Source organism: Armigeres subalbatus, chromosome 3 (genome assembly GCF_024139115.2).
Source record: "Armigeres subalbatus isolate Guangzhou_Male chromosome 3, GZ_Asu_2, whole genome shotgun sequence".
In the NCBI taxonomy this organism is placed as follows: domain Eukaryota; kingdom Metazoa; phylum Arthropoda; class Insecta; order Diptera; family Culicidae; genus Armigeres; species Armigeres subalbatus.
Genome location: NC_085141.1, coordinates 303,906,005 through 303,932,606, shown reverse-complemented (window position 1 = coordinate 303,932,606; position 26,602 = coordinate 303,906,005). Strand labels below are relative to the sequence as shown.

The 26,602-nt window shown below is 36.1% G+C and overlaps 1 protein-coding gene across 1 annotated transcript in view; it reads right to left on the bottom strand.

Moving 5' to 3' along the window:
* Positions 1-2,755: 2,755 nt before the first annotated feature.
* Positions 2,756-26,602, bottom strand: part of LOC134220585 (enoyl-CoA hydratase domain-containing protein 3, mitochondrial-like) — a 54,930-nt gene continuing 31,083 nt past the window's right edge. Inside the window, exon 3 of the mRNA XM_062699676.1 lies at positions 2,756-2,899. The gene's annotated coding sequence lies outside the window, so the exon portion shown is untranslated. The remainder of the gene's footprint in view (positions 2,900-26,602) is intronic.

The window sequence follows — 26,602 nt, the reverse complement described above, 5'->3', positions numbered from 1 at the left end:
CAGGTTCCATCTAACAAACATGTTATAGAATAAAAGAAATGTTTTCCTAAAATAAAAATCTTTTTTTTATTATTATTATTGCCATTTTCAAATAATTGCACAGACTGTAATAATAGTGACTACAATAACGGACTTGGTGGTCATATGGGCTAACACTTCTGCCTCATACCCAATGGGTTTAATCGTTCCATTTCTCCTTCTTTGTATATTTTTATATATTTCTCATATTCTAGCAATCGCTAGAATTGGAAATGGGGTTTCATATCGTTTCCATCTTCTATCCTCCATATCTACAACTTGACTAATGGACCCTCTGAACAAACCCCCAAATTAAACGCTGGAATCGATGATTTCCTGCAAACTTCTGTCGGATGAATTTGCTTCATACACTACCACTCCGCCAGTAGTATGAAAGCGCGCTTTGAATATTGTAACACACCAAAAAGTTTAGCATCACTCCAGAGCTATATTCGTGATGATGTATCATCGGATTTTTTCCGTTTAAAATGATGGATTCTTCAACAAATTTGTTCAAGATGATATGTGCCTTAGGAAGGAGGACAATTTGGCTCCCTGAGGTGCATTGTGCACCGGCAGCAACAATTAAATGTCCATGAAGAATGAGAAATCTTGCATAAAAAATTAGGAAATTACCAAAAAAGAAATAAGGGTACAGCAATAAATAAATATAAAATTTCCACAAAAAATGCAAAATTTCCATAAACAATTAAGAATTTTCTACAAAACAAAAATTAACTTTTAAAAGGAAAAATTGCAATTATAGAAGAAGACTTTTCCATAAAGAAATGAAAATATTATAAATAAATCAATATTAGCAAAAAACAATTACAGAATTTTTCACAAAAAAAAAATATTTTTTTTTCAGGTAAAATTGAAATTTTTTCACAAAATCTATATACTGCTGTTGCAGACTCCAGAGAAAGCTTTCCCTTTTCCGATTCAATTTATAAACTACAGCATCTGTCACTTCATACATTTTCTCTGTCGTTTCGCATGGCATACTACGATGACAACACAAAATATCAGCTTTTTGTTTCAGTGTTTCGAAGGTTTTCAAGCCTGCGGAAGAATTTATTGACAGCTGCGGAAGAACTTTACGGAATCTGCAAAATGAATTTTTTTCAAAAGATGCCGAGTACATAAAAATGATATTCTGTCTGCCTGACCCTTAAAGATTCGGAAACTTCTGCATAACTCGAGAAGTAATCAAGCAAATGGAACCAAGGATGTTATCGATCTTTTAGTAATCTGCGTTCGAGCATTTACTGCCGTGAATCGCATATTTGTCCCATATGAATAGGAAACCCAGTAAAGATGGGACAGATATGCGATTCACGGGATTTTAGTAACTTGTCAATAACTCATTCCAGAGGCTAACTTTCAAAATGTGTTGTATGGTGAATTTCTAGTGCGAAGGTTTTTCTACTGCTCTGTCCAACAGTTCGTTCTTTAAATTCTACTAATAACGGAGCTACAGCGTTAGTAGCAGTAACTTATACTAAATGATTGAAATTTTGTTATCTTTCAGTTATTGCAATTGAGTTATTGCAACTTGCGCCTTAACTCCGTTAATAGTGGAATTCAAACATCGACCTTTTAGGCAGAGTTGTAGACAAACCTTCGCACTAGAAGTCCACCATTCAATTCATTTTAAAATTTAGACTCTGGAATGAGTTATTGACAAGCTACTAAATGATCGATAACATCCTTGAATGGAACCAAATTTGGCATGTGGATGTTTTTAAGAATAAGAAATATATTTATGATGATTTGAAACACCTCCCCGCACTAAGGGAGGGGGTCCCCGTACAAATGAAACACAAATTAAAAAAAAAAAATGCAAGACGAAGTTCGACGGGGCAGCTAATAATCAATAAAGAGCAATAAAAATAATAATAAAATTTTCATTAAAAAAATATAAATAGGGTAGAGAACCATTTGGGCAGCACCTCCTATTCCTGTCAGCAATGTTCATTACTCGAGCGCATTCCAACCAAATTACTTGTTTTTTTAGTACATGGTTAGTTTCTGTCGATATCTTGTGATGTACAAACAATCAAGCAGGCAAGAAGTGTTTTCCCAAGCTTGACAAATTTTCGCTATTTCAGTGTGCATATTTGAAAATGAAAATTCACCCGCCATAACCGCTCAAAGTTGAAGAACGTTACATTCCCAGCCTAGCGCTTTATCAAGTTTTTTGAAAAGAACAGACGCACACAAGTTGGTAATGACAATTTTCTGGATCTCCGCCGTCTTACTTCGCCGACTGAACGTCTGCCGTTCGTCTCAAAATCGCAGAGCCTTAATTCTTCACGGAGGTTTGACGCAGTGGAAAAAAACTAGGACAGTCACCGTTGGACAAGAATCCGTCAATGCTGAATTTTAATCGATTGATCGTAAGAATTCGGGGTTGTAAGGAAACAAATTCTCAGGGTATCGTCCGGTAAGTTCATTTTTAAATTACTGCTATTAAGAACGGTTACGTGTTGGATTTCAAAGATAATAGATATGAATATGGTAAATTGAGTAAAAGGCCTGTATTTTAAGTTTGTTTGCTTCAAACATGTTTTACAGCTCATACATTTATTGTAACAATAAGATTCCTACCAGCGCCGTAGCGCGCCAGCCTCTGGAGGGCGCGGACATCAAGAATTCGTTATTAAATAGAAATTTCATTGAATTTTATTCGTTAAGGAATCAATTGATAAAAAATCGACTACAGATTTGAGTAAACTGAAGCAAACAAAGATATTATTTATTTCTATACCAACATGTCATATAGATGGCTCTCTCAATACTGTAGAGTAAACAAGCTTTACCAAGCTATGCGGTCACAATACTTCATCTTATTTGGCATCAAAAGGCTATCGGCTGTCAACTGAAAAAAATAGAGTTTAATTGATTTGTATGTTTAAGTACAGTTAGAATGTAGTCATATAACGGTATTAGATATGCATCTTTGCTTATACCTTCAAATATTGTACTAGGACCACAAATTTTGTTTAATTCATCCACCCACCACCATCAACTAACCGTAACCGGAGAATTTAGATTACAACATATTTAGATGGTTGTTTCCTCATTTGAAATCACAATTCTTCTAATTTGTGCAACTTCCTTCCACCCACAAAAATCAACCGCCCAGTTGTTTATATTATTATGCTGGAGACGATAAACCTTTTTTGTGCATTTCCCTTCTTTTTACTGCTTGTATTTTCGGCAGAGGCAGAGATAACTGCTACCAGCCCGAACTTCCTCAACGAACTGATGGTAATTTTAACAGATTTGGCCAGCTGTCTAACGACTTTGAAGGCAGAAAAATCTCTACACCCGTGGTTATCATTATTAATCAATGATACGAGACGAGCCAGCCTTGGGCTGAAAGTCTCGCAAATAAAGACATAAAAAATAGTAATCAACTTCAGTTCGTATTGCATTACATTTAATTACATCTCATATTGTTATCGTTATTTTACATTAATTTTGTTGAATGTTTTTTACTTAAATACATCATATATCAAACAAACTAATATTAATACATTTCCTATAAACGTATTCTCTAGAATTTCTTTTATACACGTTTTAAAACTATTTTCGAGGATGTTTATTTTTCATAGCACTCATTTGGTTTTCGGGAATGCACATATGTGCAGTCTATTTCTGTACCAGTTTCATTATGAAAACATTTTCTTCATTTTTTATATATAATTATGTTGCACACCCAAGAATAACCGAACGATCAGCAGAATTCCCTTAGCAACAACCACACCGACCCACATCAGGAATAAGCACATCAGCACCTTTGCACCGGACGTCGACCATCGTGCCATGCAGAGACCATTGGCCCAGAAATTGCAGTATCATCAAGTTTTAGCTATTAAGTAGGGCCCAATCAATCGAGTTTAGTCAGTTAGTATTCAGTTCCCATTCTAGATAGTTAATCAGTGACTTAGTTCGTGAATTAATTGTATCTTAATTTAAGTAATGAGTAAATAAATTGTTTTTTTTTACTCACACCCGGTCCTCCGACTGTTTTTGGCGCAGCCGTACGGCGTTAAGTAAAGTGAAGTTGTAATAACAGTGCTGGTGGTTATACTAACAAATTCCCCAAAGTGTGATCCGGAGACGCAGCCACTACAAGATAGAGCAGCCGCATCCATCTCTTTGTGATTGTTAAAGCGAAGACGACTCGAGGTCACCGCCGCCAACTTTACCAACACTCAACGACCGAACCATCAGGTAAGTGAATCTTTTTCCTTTTATTAAAAGTGTAAAAGTGATACTTCCATTCTGGAGAGGCACTACAAGATAGACCTCCCAGACAGTGCTTTATTTGAACAGAGTCATACTACAAGATAGGTGTTTCTTGAAGAATTTAGTGCTAAATTTGAATAGTGCATACTACAAGATAGGTGTATATTCTACCTTTTCGTGTGGAAAACTACAAGATAGAGCCCACGATCCCATATTGAATGCCTAAAGTTAATAAGAATAAGTCTGCCCTACACAGAGCTAGGCAACTTTTCATTCATTCTAATTCAAACGATTCGGAATCAGAGGATACCCAATCGGATCATTCAGAGGAATACTCACACGTACCCTTAAAACCGATATTCCATTATTGTGCTCTTTGTCGATAGACGAATCTAATATGGAAAACTTAGTTAAAGATATCGCTACCGAGCTTAGCACCCTAGCTCAAACACTGCATATCATTCAACAAACTCAGAACGAACAACAACAAACCCTGAATGCGCTAACTCAGCAGAACGGTACTTCAGGAAAAATCAGTCTGACGGGAAATAGTGCGATGCAACCAGATTCCCTTCAATTGTTTAATGACTTATTGAGATGTGCTGGTCCGATCAAAGCGATTCAGTCTTTCGATGGCAATAGAAAACAACTCTCTAATTGGATACAAACTACAGAAAAAACTCTTAACGCATTTAAACCGCTAGTATCCGACCAACAATTTGAAATGTACACCATGGCTATAATAAACAAAATTGAGGGCCGAGCAAAAGACATAGTATGTCTTGCAGGCAATCCTCAGTCTTTTTCAGAAATTAAAGACATTCTCGTTGCCACCCTTGGTGACAGACAAGAATTGTCCACATACAAATGCCAACTTTGGCAAAATAAAATGATAGAAGGGGTTAGCATCCAGCGATACTACCAAAAGACAAAGGAAATAGTACAAAATATTAAAATTATTGCTAAACAAAATCAAAAGTATCGAGATAATTGGGATGCAATATGCGACTTTATAGACGCTGACGCATTAGCCGCTTTTATAGCTGGATTAAAAGAACCGTATTTTGGATATGCCCAGGCAGCACGTCCAAGCGACTTGGAAGACGCTTACGCCTTCTTATGTAAATTTAGATCCCAGGAAATCACCGCTCAAAACATGACCGATAAGCATAATCCGAAATTTTATAAGAATAATAATCTACAGTTGAAACATGAAAAACCAAATTCGTTCAAGCCAGTAAATCCAACACTTCCCTCTAGCCAGAGTACTGATAGCAATACGCATAAACATACTTTCCAAAAAGTTCATCCTATGGATACACAATCTTCAAATAGTAAACTAACCCTCAATAGGAGACAGATAAATAATAATGAATTAGAGGAACCCCCAATAGATGAAGATAACGTTAGTGCTTCAGAAGATGAAACGGAGCTCTCCATAAATTTTTGGCAAACAGCTTCGAGAACCCCGATAACATGAATTTTTTACCTTATATAAGCTGCAAAAATTCAAAAACTAATGCAGAATTGAAATTACTCTTAGACACCGGAGCGAACAAAAATGTTTTGAGACCAGGCATAATTCCAAAGACACAAAACACACTTAAAACTACTATAAAAAATATTTCAGGCACATACTCAATTAATCGAAAAGGGAAAATTAATTTGTTAGGACATAATCTTCCAAAACAAACATACTACGAAATGAAATTTCATAATTTTTTTGACGGAATTATTGGTTCCGAATTCTAGCCAAAACTAAATCAACCATCGATTTTAACAATTGTACCGTCACAATAAACGGGATTAAAATTGGTTTTCAGAAATTTTATCCCACGGCTAAACTTTTTCACCACACCATCACCATCGATACAACAACTGATGGAGACTGGTTTGTCCCAACACCTCAAAAGTTAAGCAAACAAATTATAATTAAACCAGGCCTATATAATTCATGCAATAGTAAATCTACTATTCATGTTATGACTACATGTAAAGAATTCAAGGAAAATCTACCAAAAATTGGATTAAGAGTAAACAATTTCGAAACCATTACTCCTATTCCAATTAGTTCGGAGAACAATCTCGAGTTAGATGCAATCAATGAGCTTATCCGTACTCAGCATCTTTCGAAATTAGAGAAACATGAACTTTTATCAGTAATACTACAACACCAGCAAGTTTTATTGAAAAAGATGAGAAATTGACAGCCACTATGGCTATCAAACACAAAATTATTACTAAGGATGATGAACCGGTATACACTAAATCTTATCGCTACCCTCATCATTTTAAGGCAGATGTTGAAGAACAAGTTAGAGACATGTTGGAAAATGGAATTATCCGCCATTCTACTAGTCCTTACTCTTCACCAATTTGGGTTGTACCCAAGAAAACTGACGCTTCGGGAAAACGAAAAGTCAGAGTTGTGATCGATTACCGTAAATTGAATGAAAAAACGGTAAATGATAAATTTCCCATTCCTCAGATCGAGGATATTTTAGATAGTCTAGGGAAATCGGAATATTTTACCACCCTTGACCTGAAATCTGGTTTCCACCAGATTCAAATGGATCCGAATCATCAAGCAAAGACAGCCTTTTCTACGGCGCAGGGTCATTTCGAATTTGTTCGGATGCCTTTTGGCCTCAAAAATGCACCTGCTACATTTCAGCGTGCAATGAATTACATTTTAGCCGACTATATTGGAACGATTTGTTATGTTTATTTGGATGACATAATAATCATCGGATTCAATCTGAAGAACCATTTGGAAAATATCGCAAAAGTTTTGAAAAGACTTTCAGATTTCAATCTCAAGATTCAATTAGACAAATGTGAGTTCTTGAAGAAAGAGACTGAATTTCTAGGACATGTTATTACCCCAAAGGAGTAAAACCAGATCCCTCGAAAATTATTAAAATTCTCGACTGAAATTACCTGCTTCGCAGAAAGAAATTAAGCAATTTCTTGGTTTAACAGGCTATTATAGACGGTTTATAAAAGATTACGCGAAACTTGCTAAACCGCTTACCAAATATTTGAAAAAGGACATCGTTGTGGATACAAACGATAAAGAATATAAAAAAGGATTTGAAAAATTGAAACTTATTTTGACTTCTGATCAGATATTATCATACCCTGATTATGATTTACCATTCATACTTACTACTGATGCTAGTAATTATGCATTAGGAGCGGTCCTTTCACAAATTCAAGATAACAAAGAAAGACCAATAGCCTTTGGAAGCAGGACACTAAATGGAGCAGAGGAAAATTACTCCACAACGGAGAAAGAAGCTCTGGCAATCATTTGGGCCGTCGAAAAATATCGTTCTTATTTATACGGAAACAAATTCACATTGATTACGGATCATAAGCCATTAACCTTCATCAAAACTTCAGTTAAAAATCAGAAAATTTTAAGATGGAGACTCGAGTTAGAAAGTTTTGATTATGATGTACAATATAAGGAGGGCAAAGCAAATGTCGTTGCAGATGCCCTAAACCGAAAAACTGAAACTGAGACTAGTCCAATAATAAATAATTCTGAAACTTCTGAGAGCATTGATAATTTTTCCCACCAAGCCAGTCCACCTTCGGAAACGAATGATGAAAACGAAACGACAGACGCAGACACAATACACTCAGCAAACTCTTCTGATGACGATTACATTCACTGTACGGAACGACCGATAAATTACTTTAGAAATCAAATAATTTTTAAAATTTCTCGTATCGAAACAGAAATTAAAGAATCACCCTTTCCCCACTACCATAGAGTAACAATTTGCATGAAACAGTTTGACGAACAGTCCATTTTAGATGTTCTAAAAAGATTCCACAATAATAGACAATCTGCTATTATGGCTCCCGAGAGCATAATGGGCCTTATACAAGAGGTATACAAGAAACATTTTAATAAATCAGGTCATTTTGTATTAACACAATTCAGAGTCGAAGACGTAGGTAACGAACATAGACAAAACGCATTAATATCAAAAGAACATGAACGTGCACATAGAGGAATCAATGAAAATGAAAATCAACTCAAACGTAGTTACTTTTTCCCCGGAATGCATGCGAAAATAAAAAGTTTAGTGAACACTTGCACTATTTGCAATACCCATAAATATGACAGGAAACCTTACAATATCAAAATTTCTCCCAGACCCACAACCGATAAACCTATGGACAGAGTCCATATGGACATATTTTCGATAGACAGACACAACTTTTATCACTCGTGGATTCATTTTCTAAACACACACAACTGTTACCAATGGATACTAAAAATCTTATAGATGTTAAAAACGCTTTAGCGCAATATTTGGCTACATTTGGAACACCTAGAGAAATAATCACCGATCATGAGACTACTTTCAGATCTGTAAAACTAAGGAGTTATCTGGACAACATTGGAATCTGCCTCAAATACGCATTATTGTCAAAAAGCAACGGCCAGGTTGAGAAAACGCATTCAATGATAATTGAGACACTAAACGCAAATAAACACAAATTCCCGAATTTAAATACAGTTGCCCTTATCCACTTAACAGTTTCTTTCTATAATTCCAGTGTCCACTCTTCGACGGGATTTACTCCAAACGAGGTTTTGTTCAATCAGGAGAACGTTGTCATCCGACAAGAAATTGACGAATCGGCACGAGAACTTTTCATTAAGGTAAAATCAAATTTAGACAGGGCGGCAGATAGACAAAGCAAGCAGAATAAATATAAAGAAGAGCCCCTATTTTTAATGATCAACAAGAGGTTTTCATCAAACCTAATATCAGAAAAAACTAGAACTTAGAGCTAGACGAACTATTGCACAAAAAGTCACTGATAGAACTTTTAAAACAGTAGAAACATTAAACGACACAAGAATAAAATTAAAAGAATTAAATCAACTCAAGTTTAAACATGTTATTGACTCTCATATTTTTCAACCTAATTTCAACATTGATTAATTCACAACATTTAGAAATGCGAAATCTTTATTCAGACCCTGTACTTTTATTTAAACTTAGAGAATGTAAAATCCAAACAGGCGTAACAAAAATCATTCATCCAATTAATTTGACTAATATAGAGATTAACGTACTTCTTTTTAGCGAAATAGCCAAACGAACAGATAATAAACTACCAATGTCAAAATTATTATTTCAAAAAAGTAGGGCATTAGTTAACAACTTTTACCAATTGAAACCTATTAGTAATAGACGACACAAACGCTGGGACAAAATTGGTCAAACATGGAAATGGATGGCAGGCAGCCCCGACGCGGACGATTTGAGGCTTATTAACAGAACTTTGAATGAGCTTATAAACGAAAACAATCATCAAATTAGGGTGAACGACGTTATTAACAACAGGATTCAAGAGATGTCATACACCATCAATAATTTAATCAAACAACAGTCAATTACCAACAAACTCATATTAGAGGAAATTGACGCTTTAACTCTAATACTGTACATTGACACCATCAACGATGTACTTGAGGAAATCCAAGATACAGTAATAAGGGCGAAAATTTCTTTAGCAAGCAGTAAGCTTCTTACACTGAAAGAGATAGTTTTCATGGATTCACTATTGCAGGATCAAGGAGTCAAACTAGAATTTCCACAAGAAGCGCTCAATTTCGCCATACCAAAGATAGTCACAAAACATGATCTATTATTATACATACTAGAAATTCCTGAGATAGAGAAAAGATCTTCTGAAATTATCGAGATTTCCCTCTCACAGTAAACGGAAAAATAATAATCGACTTACCGAGATTCATTGTCAAGTCGAAGGATCAAATCTTCACAACTGTTAATCCAGACAAATTCGTTCAGCGATACTCAGACTTAAAGTCATTGAAAGACAATTGCACCTACCCAATAGTCATGGGTCTAGCAAGTCATTGTAATGCACAACAATCATTGGAAATGCAAATCACTCTAATTTCGGAGAATAAACTTTTAGTCCAAAATGCAGATCAAACCAAATTATCATCAAGCTGTGGACCAGACGATAGGAACCTATCGGGCAATATTCTCATCACATTCAGCAACTGCAGCATCAATGTAGCCAACAAAACCTTTATGGCTACAGAGATAATCAACCCACCAAGGAATTGCAAGGAGCATTTCCAAGCTTAAAAATTCACTGGAACGTCAATCTCCAACCAAATATCTCAACTTTAACAAATCATACTATCATCAACAGAAAGCACATCGAGAATATCAAACTAGAGCAGTTTTCCCATCAAACCTGGATATTCAGCCTAATAGGAGGATTGTCAACCACAACGGTAATTATTTTCGGAATAACGATCTTTGTCTGTCTCCACAGGAAGAAAATAGTAGTCAAAATTAAAAGCCCACGTCTTAGACAAAATGCAACAGGACAAACTGGTATCTCCAAGAATCTTGAACACCCTACAAAGGATCAAAACAAGGACGAGGACGTCCTTTCTTTACCCCCCGGAGGAATTATGTTGCACACCCAAGAATAACCGAACGATCAGCAGAATTCCCTTAGCAACAACCACACCGACCCACATCAGGAATAAGCACATCAGCACCTTTGCACCGGACGTCGACCATCGTGCCATGCAGAGACCATTGGCCCCCGAATTGCAGTATCATCAAGTTTTAGCTATTAAGTAGGGCCCAATCAATCGAGTTCAGTCAGTTAGTATTCAGTTCCCATTCTAGATAGTTAATCAGTGACTTAGTTCGTGAATTAATTGTATCTTAATTTAAGTAATGAGTAAATAAATTGTTTTTTTTACTCACACCCGGTCCTCCGACTGTTTTTATATACATAGGCTTGCATTCAGTTCAGTGAATCGGTTACCGATGTACGTATACATGTAGTTAGTGATGCTAAATAACAATGGTATCATCCATGGTTGAATTAAAAACTGACTATATAGCTCATCAGTCGAATTTTTATTAATTTATTAAGATGGCACTGCAAAGATGGTAAAGGTGTCTTGGGAAAATGATATATCCCATAAAGTATATTTCTATGCAGGGTTCGTACTCATTTGATGAGACGAAATCATGTAATTTTCTGGTCGATGGAGAATGTTGCGTAGTTTGTGGTGAAAAACATCTTTGACTCATTTAGTCATTTCTCTTTTCTTTTGAATAAACCTCGAAATCGGCTCTTTTCACTCCTCACTCACTTTTCGTGAAAACTTGTGGTAAGCAATTTCAATAAATTGTATTTTGACGGGAGTAATTAAAAAACGTTTACAAGCACGGAAAATATGGAGATGTTGTAAGTAAAAATATGATATAAATATATCGTCTTATGAGTTTTCGCTTGTTTTTCATCGCTTTTATTTCTTTCTCTTTTTCTCGTTCCAGAGAGCGAGTAATGGCGCTTAAACCTAGGCCTATATATGCACTGATGTCCATAAGGATTCGTCATGTTTTCATATCATTCTGAATTTATGCGAAAACTTTTGTCAATCAGTGTATAAGCCAGGGCATTAGACTAAAAACTGTGCCCCATCCCAAGACGTCGAGGACCCAAGGAGTGTACATTAATCTTCTTAGCAAAGTCACTCCCAACGATTCGTCAATCATCTTTCCCCCTGAATGTGAAACGGTTGGTACGGTTGTCCCCGTTTCTTCCTTTCGTAGATTCAAAACTCTTTGTTGATCATGTTATTTATTACTAAATAATCTGATTGCCGGGAGGTTATGGATTATCTCCCAAATTCAAGCCTGCACGGTGGGCCTGGCCGTTTTGATACTTGTGTCATATTTATAATATGCTGCAAATATTAATGCAGACAAGAAAATGCTCGGGAATACAACCGACATTTCCAGGATGCTTTTCAATACTGGCTGTGCATGTGCTAAGACAAGACAAGACAAGACAAGACATATCTTGTGATGTACAAACAATCAAGCCATTTGGTTGGAACGCGGTCGAGTTATTAACGATGCGGACGGGAATACACACTTAATCCACTTTTTTTTTCTCGGTAAAACGAATTGACGAACATGATCGTAAAATCCAATTTTAACTGATATCTCGTTAATAAATATGACGTTTATACAAGTAACTGAAACTCGGTAGTCAAGTTTGCCATAGTTATTGGCAAACTGGAATTTACCCGAATTTCGGTAAACTCAATTGTCAAAAGTATAAATCTCTATCGCGATCTACCGTTAGAAAACACGTGGCCATCTTCAGTTCTCTTGGTAAGTTTTTATTCTATAGCTCAAATTTCCTTATTTGTACTTATATAAATAAATTCTCGAAGCATTACAAGCTGCATTCAATATTAACATAATAAAAATTATGTATGTTTATTATTTTTAGGAAACAATATAGCTGTAGTCCATAATAGAACCATTCGTCAGAGACATAGCAAGGACGACAAAATCCGACTTCCCCGCAGGAAGGAGTTCGAGCTACAGCTTATTATATATCTTTATACAAGGATATGTGGATCCGCAGAATGATGTTTCAGAGTGGACGTGACCACGTTTATTGTTGTATAAACTTCATGCTGAACCAAGGGGAACGACACAAGTTTTTTCAAATCGAAAAATCCCGAAAAAACAGCATATCCCACTAATACGGCATATCTTCTGCGTGTTTTGTCTTCTTTTTTGCGCGATGTGCCCTCTTTTTCAAGGTTTGCCTGCTGCAGCTTGAAAAAACTTGTGCCTTTCCTCTTGTGCTGAACCATAATTTTGGAAGTAGTTTTCGTGTTTGAACACACTACATACTAGTTTTGTTTCGATTTATGAATATGAACAGCAACAAAAACGAACGAAATATATTATTTTTCATTTGCATTTGCGCTTTTAGTTTTTTTTATTATTTTGGTCTATCTGAAAGTAAATAAAAAATCACTGGATTTCGGCAAACCACATTACCGATCTATTCGGCAAAGAACTACCGAACGGAACGGCAATTTTTGACAGATGGGTGGTTTCGCACATTTTACGACCAATCGGTAATCTGAACTTTCACCGAGATTTTTACCGAAGTATCGGCTGTTGGATTCTCGGTAATTTATTTTGCCGGCCTCGGTGAAAAAAATTAAGTGTGTAGGGGGTGCTGCTCAAATGGTCCCGCTCCCTAATTGATAACATTTTACATGAACGTTAAAGAAGTGGTCATCTATAAAAAAATGTTCAGTATTATTTATTTTCTATTTCTTCACGGAAATTTTCATATTTTTTTATTGCTCTTTATTGATTTTTTTCGTGAAAAGATTTTATTTTTTTGTGCAAAAAATTGTTTTGTAGTGAAACATTTTGATTCCTTTATGAAAAATTCTTTTTAGGTATATTATTGCAATTTTTGCTTTTAAAAGTGCTATTTTTTTTTTTGTTTTGTGGAAAATTCTCAATGGTTTATGAAAATTTAGAATTATTTGTGCAGACGCGTTTCCCTAACCTCAATCTACCTGTGCACTGAGTTTAAATTTAAGGAATTGGTGTGCGGAAATGCTTAGAATAACTAGATTTTGATTAGTATAAACTACTCTGATAATTTTCTTTTCAATTTGGGCTGTCAAAATAGCAAAATTTTCACTTTTTAGGTCAGTCCACAGGTAAAAAGTGAGGTTACGCGACGCCACTGTATTTGTGGAAATTTTATATTTATTTATTGCTCATACACTGATTTTTTATTGGCGATTTTCTATTTTTTTTATGGAAATGGACCTCCTGGAGTTCCGGAGCATCCGATGAAATGGTAACCTTCACTAATTCTTCCTAGGCTGTGAACCATTCCGCCGATTCGTTTAACTTTTAGTTAAAATTTGACATCGTTTCCCATCGTGGTTAAAAGTTTACTCCGAAGCCGACCCATTTGAGTTTTGACAGATTGATAGTTATTTTGAGCCAAATTCGCCAATTTACTCGCGAACAATAGTTAAAATAGTTCAATAGTTAAAACTGTCAAATCTAACCATGCTCCGGAGCAGGGTTATTTTAACCACGAAGAAATAACAATCGAACTGTCAAATTTTAACTAAAAGTTAAACAAATCGCTGGAATGGTTCACAGCCCTAGAAAGCTGCGAATTTTTTTTTAAACCGTATGTGGTGGCAATGTTAGAGCCAAATGAATGCTTGCATCGCTCATTGACCCCCGGTGGCCACCATCTGGTCTTCCGGGAGTTCCGAATTTATTTATTTATTTATCAGACTAAGGCCGGAGTGGCCTGTGCTGCACATAAAAGTCTTCTCCATTCAGCTCGGTCCATGGCTGCACTTCGCCAACCACGTAGTCTGCGGAGGGTCCGCAAATCGTCCTCCACCTGATCGATCCACCTTGCCCGCTGTGCACCTCGCCTTCTTGTTCCCGTCGGATCGTTGTCGAGAACCATTTTCACCGGATTACTGTCCGACATTCTGGCTACGTGCCCGGCCCACCGCAGTCTTCCGATTTTCGCGGTGTGAACGATGGATGGTTCTCCCAACAGCTGATGCAACTCGTGGTTCATTCGCATCCTCCACGTACCGTCCGCCATCTGCACCCCACCATAGATGGTACGCAACACTTTCCTTTCAAGTGCGCGTTGGTCCTCCACGAGCATCGTCCAGGTCTCGTGTCCGTAGAGAACTACCGGTCTTATAAGCGTTTTGTAGATAGTCAGTTTGGTACGGCGGCGAACTCTATTCGATCGGAGCGTCTTACGGAGTCCAAAGTACGTACGATTTCCAGCCATTATGCACCTCCGAATTTCTCTGCTGGTATCGTTATCGGCGGTCACCAGTGAGCCCAAGTACACGAATTCTTCAACCACCTCGATTTCGTCACCACCGATAGAAACTCGTGGTGGGTGGCTTATATTGACCTCTCTTGAGCCTCTTCCTATCACGTACTCGTCGGCGAAACCAAATCACTGGACGGACTTCGTGAAAATCGTACCACTCGTGTCAATCCCTGCCCTTCGTATTACTCCCTCCAAAGCGATGTTGAATAGCAGACACGAAATACCATCATCTTGCCGTAACCCGAAGGGACTCGAGAATGCCCCTGAAACTCGAACTACGCACATCACCCGATCCATCGTCGCCTTGATCAACCGTATCAGTTTATCCGGAAATCCGTTTTCGTGCATTAGCTGCCATAGCTGGTCCCGATCGATTGTATCATATGCGGCTTGGAGTTCCGGAACGTCTGGTAAATTGACCAATTTCAATAATTCTCGCTTAACTTTTCAAAAGGACCTAAGTAACATTTTTTTCATGAATTAATTTGAATAGCACAACCAACAGAACAACATGAAAGCTATCGATTGCAGTATGAAAAAAATGTTACTTAGGTCCTTTTGAAAAGTTAATTATTTATTTGTTTGTTGACTTAATATAGAGCCCACTGGTTTTGTAGGAACCAGGACATCCGTTCGAGCAGCGGAACCACTTTAACGCGTCGGAAGAAAACACACAGAACAACCGGGAACTTAGTATCGACACGTGTGTATTTATTTACGTTTGTAAAAAGAGATAAAACACGGAGAATGAAAAATACGTAATAAAAGTAAATGAATCATTTGTTTGAGAAACTGCATATATCCATTTTTCCCAATTCCGAGAAAACAACAAAAAACTGTTTTTGAACAAAATGCCACCGGATCTTTTGATTTCTTTGATACAGATCAATAGTTTTTGTCAAAATTCAACATCCTGGGACACTCCCAGTTTGAAAACTGCAAGCAGTACTTCATAATTGCTCTTCTAAGTGCGTGTACATTAGACTGGTCATTAGACGTGTACATTAGACTGGCGAGAAAAAAATATTGTCGAATTCCACGGGGCACCCCCCAGGATTGTATCTTTTGGTGAGAAAATCAATCTCAGCCAAAATATATAGGAAAATACACCTCCGACACTCATTCGATCTGGAAATTGGTTCTGATTGTTTATGATTGACCTCAGAATTGCAAAAACGGCTTTTGTTATGTTTCAGAACAATTCCACAGAACATTGTACGATGATTAAAAGAACTTTTATATACTTTTCAGCTGACTCAATTCGATCTATAAATTCAAAAGAACACAAAACAGCCCCTAATAAATCAACCGAAAGCTTCCTTGATGTACACTTAGCGAACTGGACTATCGAAATTCAAAACTGGCGCCTTATGAATCTTCGACTGATTATTCTACCAACAGTGCTTCTTATACGCAGTTACCTTCCCGAGTAACCAAGCGTCGATGGGCGTGTGGTCTACATACTGGCCTCCCGACCCGACGTTTAAGGTTCGAAACCAGTCTGCCGCACTTCACTTTTTTTTCAAATGAAAATCATCATTCATAAGTCAACAAATTGAAGTTCATACCGATTCCTTGTGGCAAATTTTCATAAGGCGTTTGATTGAAAATCATATGTCCATTTTCCTCAGTGTAGCCCTCCTCCTCTGTAGCTCTGTAGCCGACCGAACAATGCATCCAGCTCAAGTAAATGTTTTTCGGCATCTCCTCCTTCCTGCAGCTTCGCGTCACACAGCTTCATTAATAGCGAAAGCTGAGAAGTTGTCGTCGACTTCTCGTGATATGCTTTGAGTGCATCCCATACTTCACGAGCAGATACACAATGCTGAATGAATGACTCTGTTCCACGCATAAAGCGATTGTAGCTCGAGCTTTCCTATCCGCCAGGAAGCCGTCTCCGGCTCGGGCTTAGGTTCTTCCAGAACATGCCACAGATCTTCTCTCGTTAGAAGCATCTCGACTTCAAACTTCCACGTCGCATAGTTGTTGTTGTTGAGCTTGGTAACGGTAAACTTCCCCGCGTCTGCCATTCCGCTCCGACAAACAACACAACCAATAAACACACGGACGACACAAAAACTTTTACTTTATTCGAGAAACACTCCGATTATCCTGTCTAAGACGAGTTTAGTACATTCCATTTAATTCCACAACGTTTTGTTATTTATACAGATACGTATTTTGACCTCAACTGTGAGGCCGTCTTCACACGGTTAGATGACTTTACCCATTAATGGGTAGTGTCTGCAGTGTCTCGTACTTGACTCGACTCGCCCCGTGACTAGATGCACCAACAGGTTTACCTCGGATTTCTACTAAGTGGTCGTTAAGAAGTTTTGGATTATATGGAAGTAGCCGATTCCCGACTATTTATAAATCAATTTGAATGCATAGAAAACTGAACTATTTCTCACTCGTTATCGAACCCAACCACCCTCAGCATGGTCTTGCTTTGTAGCCGCGCGTCTTACCGCACGGCTAAGGAGGGCCCCAATCCATCATGTAAGAAAGGTAAAATGTTGCTATTGGTATAAAGAAACTGATTAGTGTATCCAGGATCTCCATCGAGTTAGGGAGTACATCTAGTTACAGAACAACGAGTATGGGAGAGTTCAAGGTAGGAATATTGCATTGATTTGGCGAAAGATTTTGAGAAACTACATCCAGAATAAACAGTTTCAGTTCGTTTCACCCGTTAAAGATCAAAAGGAAACATCATCTCAAAGCAGCATTGCCGGAAGAGGGTGAGCTCGAAGAGGCCCCTCTTGAGGACTGCTGCAATATAGTTAACGCACTCGCAGGGCAAAATGGTTCAACACATAACATCGTTTTTAATAAGTTTTTAGCGAATATTTCAATTAATATTCAAAATTATTAGGGTAACCGTACCCTTAGTAGAGGTAGCACCAATAGTGGAGGTGGTGGGGTTTAAATGAGATTTATCATATTTATACACGTTACGATGGTTTCAGTTGATGCGTCGTGCTTTAAATATCCTGTTAAATGCAATTATCTTAAGATTTCGCTTGAAAAACTATTGGATACAATGCTTTTCCTTAACAAAATTGACTCCCTTGCACCTATAGTGGTGCAACTGTACCAATACTGGCGAGTCTCATAAGAAACCAATGGATAGCACCACTATGGTAGCCAAAATTAATTTTTACCGCCACTAAAGGAACAGTGTACCAATAGTGGTGAAAGCAATATTTGGTAATTGTTGATGTTAAATGACATCTACATCGGTTGTAAGATGATTCCAAACGATTAGAAAATCAACATATGGTTGATCATGCAAGAGTTTGGAATTTTAATACGTTATAAAGTCACAAAGAGCTAGTTGTTTTGAGTAGAAAATCAATGCGATATGTAACCAATATTGTCAATATTTTTGTTGAGTACAGTTTTAGAAGTGAGGTGTTATTCTCATCTATAGTACCCGTAATGCTGGGTAGATACCTCTTCGTGGTGTGTTACGGGGTAAGTTCTACCATGGTCACATTGCCAGCTACAGGCACATCCTGACCCAATAAATACCTTCCCAATATCCAACTCCATGGTACTTATTTCTTATCTTCCTAGTAACGGTACAGATAAGCGTGGATAGGAATAGTAATTCTAATGCTTTTGTCATTTTTGTCATAGATTGAAATTAAAGACTACACCCACCTTGATTTCTGATAGCAATCTGGACAGAGATTTCAAAGGAAACATGAGTATCACTAGTTTCCAGTCCACGAAATATACCGCAGCAATGCCATGCTTTTGTGTTTTCATATATTCGTAATATATTTATTTTTCATATTTCATTATATTTATTTTTCATATTTTTACATTTATTTTTTTTTAAATTTCCATATTCTTACATTTTTTTTTAAATTTCCATATTTTTATAATTTCATAATTTTACATTTTAATATCTTTTCAATTACGTATTTTATACTGTCCTAATTTTACACTTTCGTGTTTTATTATTTTTGTGTCTTGAAATTTTCATATTATTATGATTTAATATTGTCATATTTTCATATTTCTTTAAATGTAACATTACACTTTCATATTTGATATTTTATTTTGTAATATTTCATATTTTTGTATTTTCATATTTATATAATTTTATGTTATTACACTTTCATATTATGATATTTTTATAATATCATATTTTCCATATTCTTATATTTTACCTATTTTATACATATACCACTTTATGATGCTTTTATATTTTTATGTTATGTTTTATGTTCATGTTGGAAGCATGACCACATTTTTTATACCTCTATATGTTCATATTTTTATACCTTTGTATTTTTAAATTTCAAATTCCATATTTAAATCATTTGTATTTTCATATATTGGTATTTTTTTTTTCATGCTATCATATTTTCATATTGTTATAATTTCAAATATTTTATTTTCATATTATTTTTTTGTCTATCTTAGATCTTTATACTTTCATGTAGTTATAATTGAATTGAATTATCTTTATTTACGAGATTTTTGGTCCTAGGCCGATTCATCTCGTGATGTTGTTATAATTTAATTAGCATATTTACACATTTCTATATTTTCATGTTTCCGTTTTAATATTTTTGTTAAAATATTTTTATTATTTAATTTTTATACTTTTTACTTTTTCCATGTTATATATTTTTGTGTTTTAATATTTTTATATTATCTTATTTTCAGATCTTCATATTGTCATATTTTCAAAAATTTTTACTTTAACATCAATTTTTATATTTTAAGACATTCAATAATTTCATATTCTCTCGCTTTTATGTTTTGTGGATTCATATTTTTTATTTTGATTTTTTATTTCATTTTTCCATATTTCTTTATACAGCAAATTTTTATTATTTTATTACATTATATTTTTATGTTTCCTTTTTCATATTATAAAATTTTCATATTTCCATGCTTCTATATACTTATATTATTGTATTATGTACCTTCATATTTTCATGATTTAACATTTTCATAGCCCACTACAAAACATCCCAGGAATGAAAGCTTCACAACCTGCCATATAACCTTTATGCAGACGACGTCCTGGCACATAATCTGCTATCTGATATTCATAACATTCTAAATAATAATTGAATTCTTTACAATTTCCAGCTTCTTCTACAAGAGATGTACAGCCCGAGTTAACTTCGGCTCCTAGTTGATGTTATATTCTACAAATATATATAATATTTGATATAATTTCTTATCATAATGTTATTCATTTCACTACATATTTATATACAACTACCAAAATAAGAACTTAAAAAGAACGCGATGCGTATGGTACGGTATGTCCACGCATCCTTCAACCCCTGTAGATTCGTGATATGTATCATGTTGAAGTGAATACTTGAACACGATACATCTCGAAGAATCATCTCTGCGGCAAACACAACGCAGTGGGCCTGGCCGCTTTGAAGTTTATGTCATATCACTGGTATGCTGTGAGCCTCAATATTGACAAGAAAAATTATTGGGCGTCATCTAACGCAATGATTTTCCAGGATGCTTTCTTTGTACTGGCTGCGTTTGTGTTCGATTAGATTAGATTAGATTAGATGAGGTGTTATTCTCATCTATAGATATATAAAATTATATGTATAAATATCGTTCTGGATATATGCCTGGTGTTGGAAAATTGATCTCATCAGTGCCCAGGACGACGGAGGTCCTTCGTAGCTTAGTAGGGAAAGCACCTGTCTAGCGTACTGGGCTCGTGGGACCCCAATACATTTTTCGAACTAAATCTTTCACATGTTGAGCAATTGCACAAATCGAGTTTCTGAGATAGTAATATTAGAGAGGTCAAAATAGCACTAGAGGAAGATAGATTCCATTGTGATCAACAGTTTAATTTAATTTGCATTCCTTCTAATGCATTGTAGCAGTTTGCGTAAGAAAAAAAAACATTTTCTCTGAAAAAATACATTTGCACACACTCATAAAAGTACAACATTTTCAAATATATTTATTTATGTCGCACCACCGGATTCAAGCAATATAGGCATGTATATGTGAGTACATCGCCCGATTTCGCTGCGCTATCGGTCAAATTCTTATCAACGACAAACGGAGCCAAGAACGGAGAAACGGTGATGATGACGAGCAGAATGTGCGGTAGCCAATTCAAGCAGCCCGGAGAAAAATTTACATTTTATTCGAGGGGTGCCAACCGTAAACTGTAGAGTGTGCGCACGATGTATTATTTGATCGCGCAAGAGGCTGGGATTGGCATTTCTTCTCCGGATTAGAACATTTAATTACAGAAACATTGTATTGATTAAAAGATACACTGTTTAATGTCCTATACGTTGTGATTGGGTATGGTTACAACAAACGCGATGATACCGATAGTATAGTCTAGAGCTCAGCACCGGCGGCCAAACTAGTTGTGTTTGCACGAACATGTGGTTTTTGTTGACCACCGAGAACAAACATATTGGGACCACAGAAAATGATCAAATCAATAAATAGATAAATAATTCAAGACAGTGATTATCGGTGTTGGTGCATTTCTTGTGCACACTAGAAAAGGTAAAATGCCTACATGAAAAGTCTAAAGTAGCACTAACAGATAGGTAGGTCCTATTATTTATTTTTATTGAACTTATTTCAAGAATCCCCGTTTAACGCTTACGTTAGATGAAAGCGAATTGCGCCAAAAATTTTATTGTTTCTTAATACTCGGTTTAAAATTAGTATTGAGTAATTCTCGCTGAAACCGGGCCACTATTTACACGAGGTTCTTAAAAATGACAAAATTTATATTCTTTCAAAAGCTTTCGGCGAGTATATTAAGGGTCTGTCTCATTTGGAGAATTAAACTGAAATTAAACTTAAAAGCGACATTTCAATAATTATCAAATAACCCTGCTCGCAGAGCAAGATTACTTTTGACAGATATCGAATCATTTTGCATTGAAGTCTTATTGGAATTGCTGGGTAGCACCAGCCATTCTTACTACCGGGTTATTTGTTAATTTTCGAACTGTCACTTTTAAATTTAATTCTCCAAATGAGACAGACCCTAAGGATCCGAGTTAAATTCTTCAGAAAGATGAACCCCTCGTTAGTTATACACGAAATCATTTTAATGGACCCCTCGATTTTTGTCAATTCTTGACTCACCAAAACTATCATAACTCCAACATTTCTCAACCGATCGTAGAGATCAGCATATCGTTGGAAAGAGGAAGAGTGTATCCTCAATTTGCAATAGTAAAAATAGAAGCAGCCATATTGAATTTAGCCGCCATCTTGGATTTCTTTTTGAAAACTATTTTTCCGCCAGGTTCGCAACCATCGATATTAATACACCGATGGAAAGCTTAGCTTATATTGTACATTGTGTCCAAAAATCTCAGGTGTATGTTTTTTCTATCAAAAGTCATGTACGATTTAGCAAATTATTTTTTGAAAGACCATCTGACCAACGAACATTATTTTTATTGTTAATATGGTACTATGACGTCAGTTCCTTGATTTCATACACTATTCTAAGCCAAATATGTTTCAAAAATGAAAAGCATATCTACAACAGTATTTTATTTGAAGGGCTCAAGAGTTTTGAGCATAACGGAGCCGTTTTCAAGTTATTGAATAAAATAATTCAATAATTTTGGTATTGGTAAATAACACTTAACTTTTTATAGAAAAAACATACACCTGAGATTTTTGGACTCAATGCACAATATAAGCTAAGCTTTCGATCGATGTATTAATATTCAAAATCGGTGGTTGCGAACCTGGCGGAAAAATAGTTTTCGAAAAGAAATCCAAGATGGCGGTGAAATTCAATATGGCTGCTTCTATTTTTACTATTGAAAATTGAGGATACACTCTTTCTCTTTCCAACAATATGTTGATCTCTATGATCGGTTAAGAAATGTTGAGTTATGATAGTTTTAGTTAGAGGCCTGAATAAGAGAAACGCGGATAGAAAATATGACTCTGCCAACACTGCATTCAATCTTTTTCACCAAAGAGCAACACATGAAAAGGAGAAATGATTTATGTAGATAAATTCTCACAATCCGCTATTTAATGTGTCCACATCACATGACAATAGAATCCAATAAACAATGCAATTTAATTTCATAATCTATAAATGACTTGCATATATTATTGCAAACTAATGTAAAATGCATTCAAATTTGTTTATTTAAAAACGGCATAAAATCGAATTTAGCCGTTTTCAGTATTTGAACCAACATTTTGGCTGCTTGACAGGTCTCCTGCTCGATTGGCTGCTGTTTTTTGACGGTTCGATTGGCGGCACATACCTATCCGCGTTTCTCTTATTCAGGCCTCTAGTTTTAGTGAGTCAAGAATTGACAAAAATCGAGGGGTCCATTAAAATGATTTCGTGTATAACTAACGAGGGGTTCATTTTTCTGAAGAATTTAACTCGGATCCTTAATATACTCGCCGAAAGCTTTCGAAAGAATATAAATTTAGGCATTTTTAAGAACCTCGTGTAAATAGTGGCCCGGTTTCAGCGAGAATTACTCTATTTTAGTCATACATTGCTTTTGAATCCATTGTCCATTGTCAGCTTATTTTGAAATAGCAAACAATGGGGCAAGGTTCCACAATGAATGCGACTTGTTGCATGCAAATCGGTTAAGAATGAATTATTCAAAAATGAGTTACATACAGACAGACATCACCTAATTTCGTCGGGCTGAGTCGATTGGTATTAAGAATTCTTTCACAAATTACGTAATGCTTAATTTGATGACTTTGGACCCCACCATCATCTCGTAACACTTTTTGTAATTTTGTAACTTTTTTAATTTTGTATGGTTCGTAACGCTCGGCCTGATCCCTTCCTTCCCCCTACAGCGTTTCATAATTTGTGAATGGCGGGTACTATGTTGTTCGATGGAGCTTTAGTCTTGGGCCCTTTCGTCACAGCTCAACCAGTCGCCGTATGACCCATAACGGGATCGAATGCACTCGCGATCGCGTGTACTTCCCGGTAACAACGAATTCGGTTGCAATGGAAATGAAAGAAAATCGGTTGAGATCCGCTCAGACCGGCTGTCGGGCCACTAAAGCATGATCCACATAGTATTTGGCCGCACGAAATTAGACATTTCTTTGCCGAAAAAGTACATAAAAAGGTGATTCAGGTTTTATTATACAGGGAATTTAGTAAACTTTGAAGGAAAAAATATCGAAAAATGATTCAATGGCATTTCGGATGAATTCTCGAACTTTTCTCTCAATACCACTCGTTATTTTTTGCACAGCAAAACGGTCAACTTAATCTGCCATTTTTTCACACTACTTCTCCATATAAGATGGTTTTCTGATTGTTTTGCACCTTTTCTAAAGTTTCCCTATGATAATTGCCTAATATTCTTTGTTGGCACGAAAATTAGGGCATTTTGGGGATTTGATAGTTTTTACAATAACGTCATTATCATTCGGTTCAAACCATTCCATTACATCCCGTCTGTAATGGCAGCTTGTTAAGTCAGGCCAAAGCAACACCGGACAGTCGTGTGATTGAATGGCAAAAATCGCTTCTGAAGACATTCCTCCTTGTATATTTGCCCATTTATGGTCGCTCCAGTGATGAAAACTTTAGTTTTCTTTCCACAACTGCAGATGTTTTGACATACCATTAATTTGTGGGCAATATTGCCGGCATAGACATATTTGAATTTTCCTGGGGCATTACCCTTCCGTTTGGCAAGGTAAAACTTGTGTCCCGGGAATTGAAAGTCAATTTTTTTTTTTTTTTTTTTCATGTAACCCGTTGGCAGTCTCTCGACTCAAACTCTACTCCGGGTCCATCCCTGTTATTCCCCACGGTAATTAAATTTGCTTCTATGAGCCTCTATTTTAGATCAATAACAGACGTTCCTAAGCCACGTTGCTCAAATGGTCACTGTTTTAGGCCTGATCCAAATAGTTTTATTAAATAGTCCCCTTCAATAACATGATCACTGTTTTCACCATTATAACTATCACTCATCACTCCAACTTAACACTAGGTATATTCCCTGTTGATCCGGTGATTAAATTTGCTTCTACGAGCCTCTATTTTTGATCATTAACAGACGTTTCTAAGCTACGTTGCTCAAATGGTCACTGTTAAGGCCTGATTCAAATAGTTTTCTACAAAATAATCCCGGTAGCATCACTTATTATCGTTTTCACCACCATCACTATCATAATTACTATTGTCCCTGTTATCACAAATATCTTATTTACAGTCATGAACACACACACAATGAATCGATCTTCGAGCGCTGTTATATATCATATAAGAACCGACACTTCTACTAGCTTTCATTGGACATGTACCGAATATTTTACATTATTTCTAGTATAATTATAAAATAATTCCCACTTCTAGCACCTCAACTCAATATTGCAATTCATTCTTCATGCTCACTGCGAACATGTTCCCATCCCAAATCAACTTTATCTTTTACCTAGCTTCTTCTGTCACTATGTCTACACCACCAATACCAACTTGTGTATTAACCTTTTCACTAACACTTGCATAACCACACAACATCACCATTTTCATATCAACAACCATTGTTTTCACAATTTCATCGAGATCAGCAATTATCACTACTATCCCTACTACAATGTTAACGCAAACAAAAACTAGTCAGTCATTTTTTTTTTCTAAATTTGCAGTTTCCATCAAACAAATGAAGCTCAAAAAATAATAAGCTTAAAATCTATCGCGAGAGTCAGTCTTATTGTAGATATGATGACAAAGAGAGAAAACTCGTTTTGAAACAATAATAACGCACTAGATTTTGATAAATATGACTCGTTTAAAATTTATTTTGGAATCTATTTAGTCTATTTACCAGGCCACACTTCAGTACCGTGCGCCCAGCAATCATCAAAAATTCTCAACTTAACAACATCGAATACTGTTGCTATGGGCCTGTTGGTCTTCAAAAGTTTCGAAATCGCCTCCGAATAAAATTCAACAGGTAATAATTTTACAGACATTTCTTGAGCTTCGAATTTTTGATAGGCTTAGGAAGTCTTATAATAGATCTTTATGTCTATGGATCTACTGTTAATCTAGTCATAATTATGTCGAATGTTTCGCACTGTGTCATTATTACTCTGTCTGTCTTAGTTATCTCATATTTCCTACGTTATTCAGTTCAATTCTATACTTATTGTAGATTATGTTACGTTTTGATGTCAGTTCATTGTCTCTATTGCTAAAGGTCACCTCCTCTCAGACGAGTATCCTAGTTCAAGCGTATAAGTAAGCACCGCTTAAGAGTTAAGCAAACGTGAAAAAATGCAGAATGTCTTGATGATATTTTCTACTGGTTAATTCCTACCTAGCTATGTTTAAGCGTGGCTACGACTCATCATCATCAGGGATCGCCTCAGAAAAGTATTGCCGCATAGCAGAGATCATCATCACTGATGAAAAGGACCTCTACCTGTCTGCATCACCATTCAAGGCTCCAAGATACGATGTCCGTTGAATCACATGCACATGCGTAAAATCAGTGCATCAATGCCAGATTATATGTGACGCGGCATTAAACAAAAAAACCCAGATTAATCCACC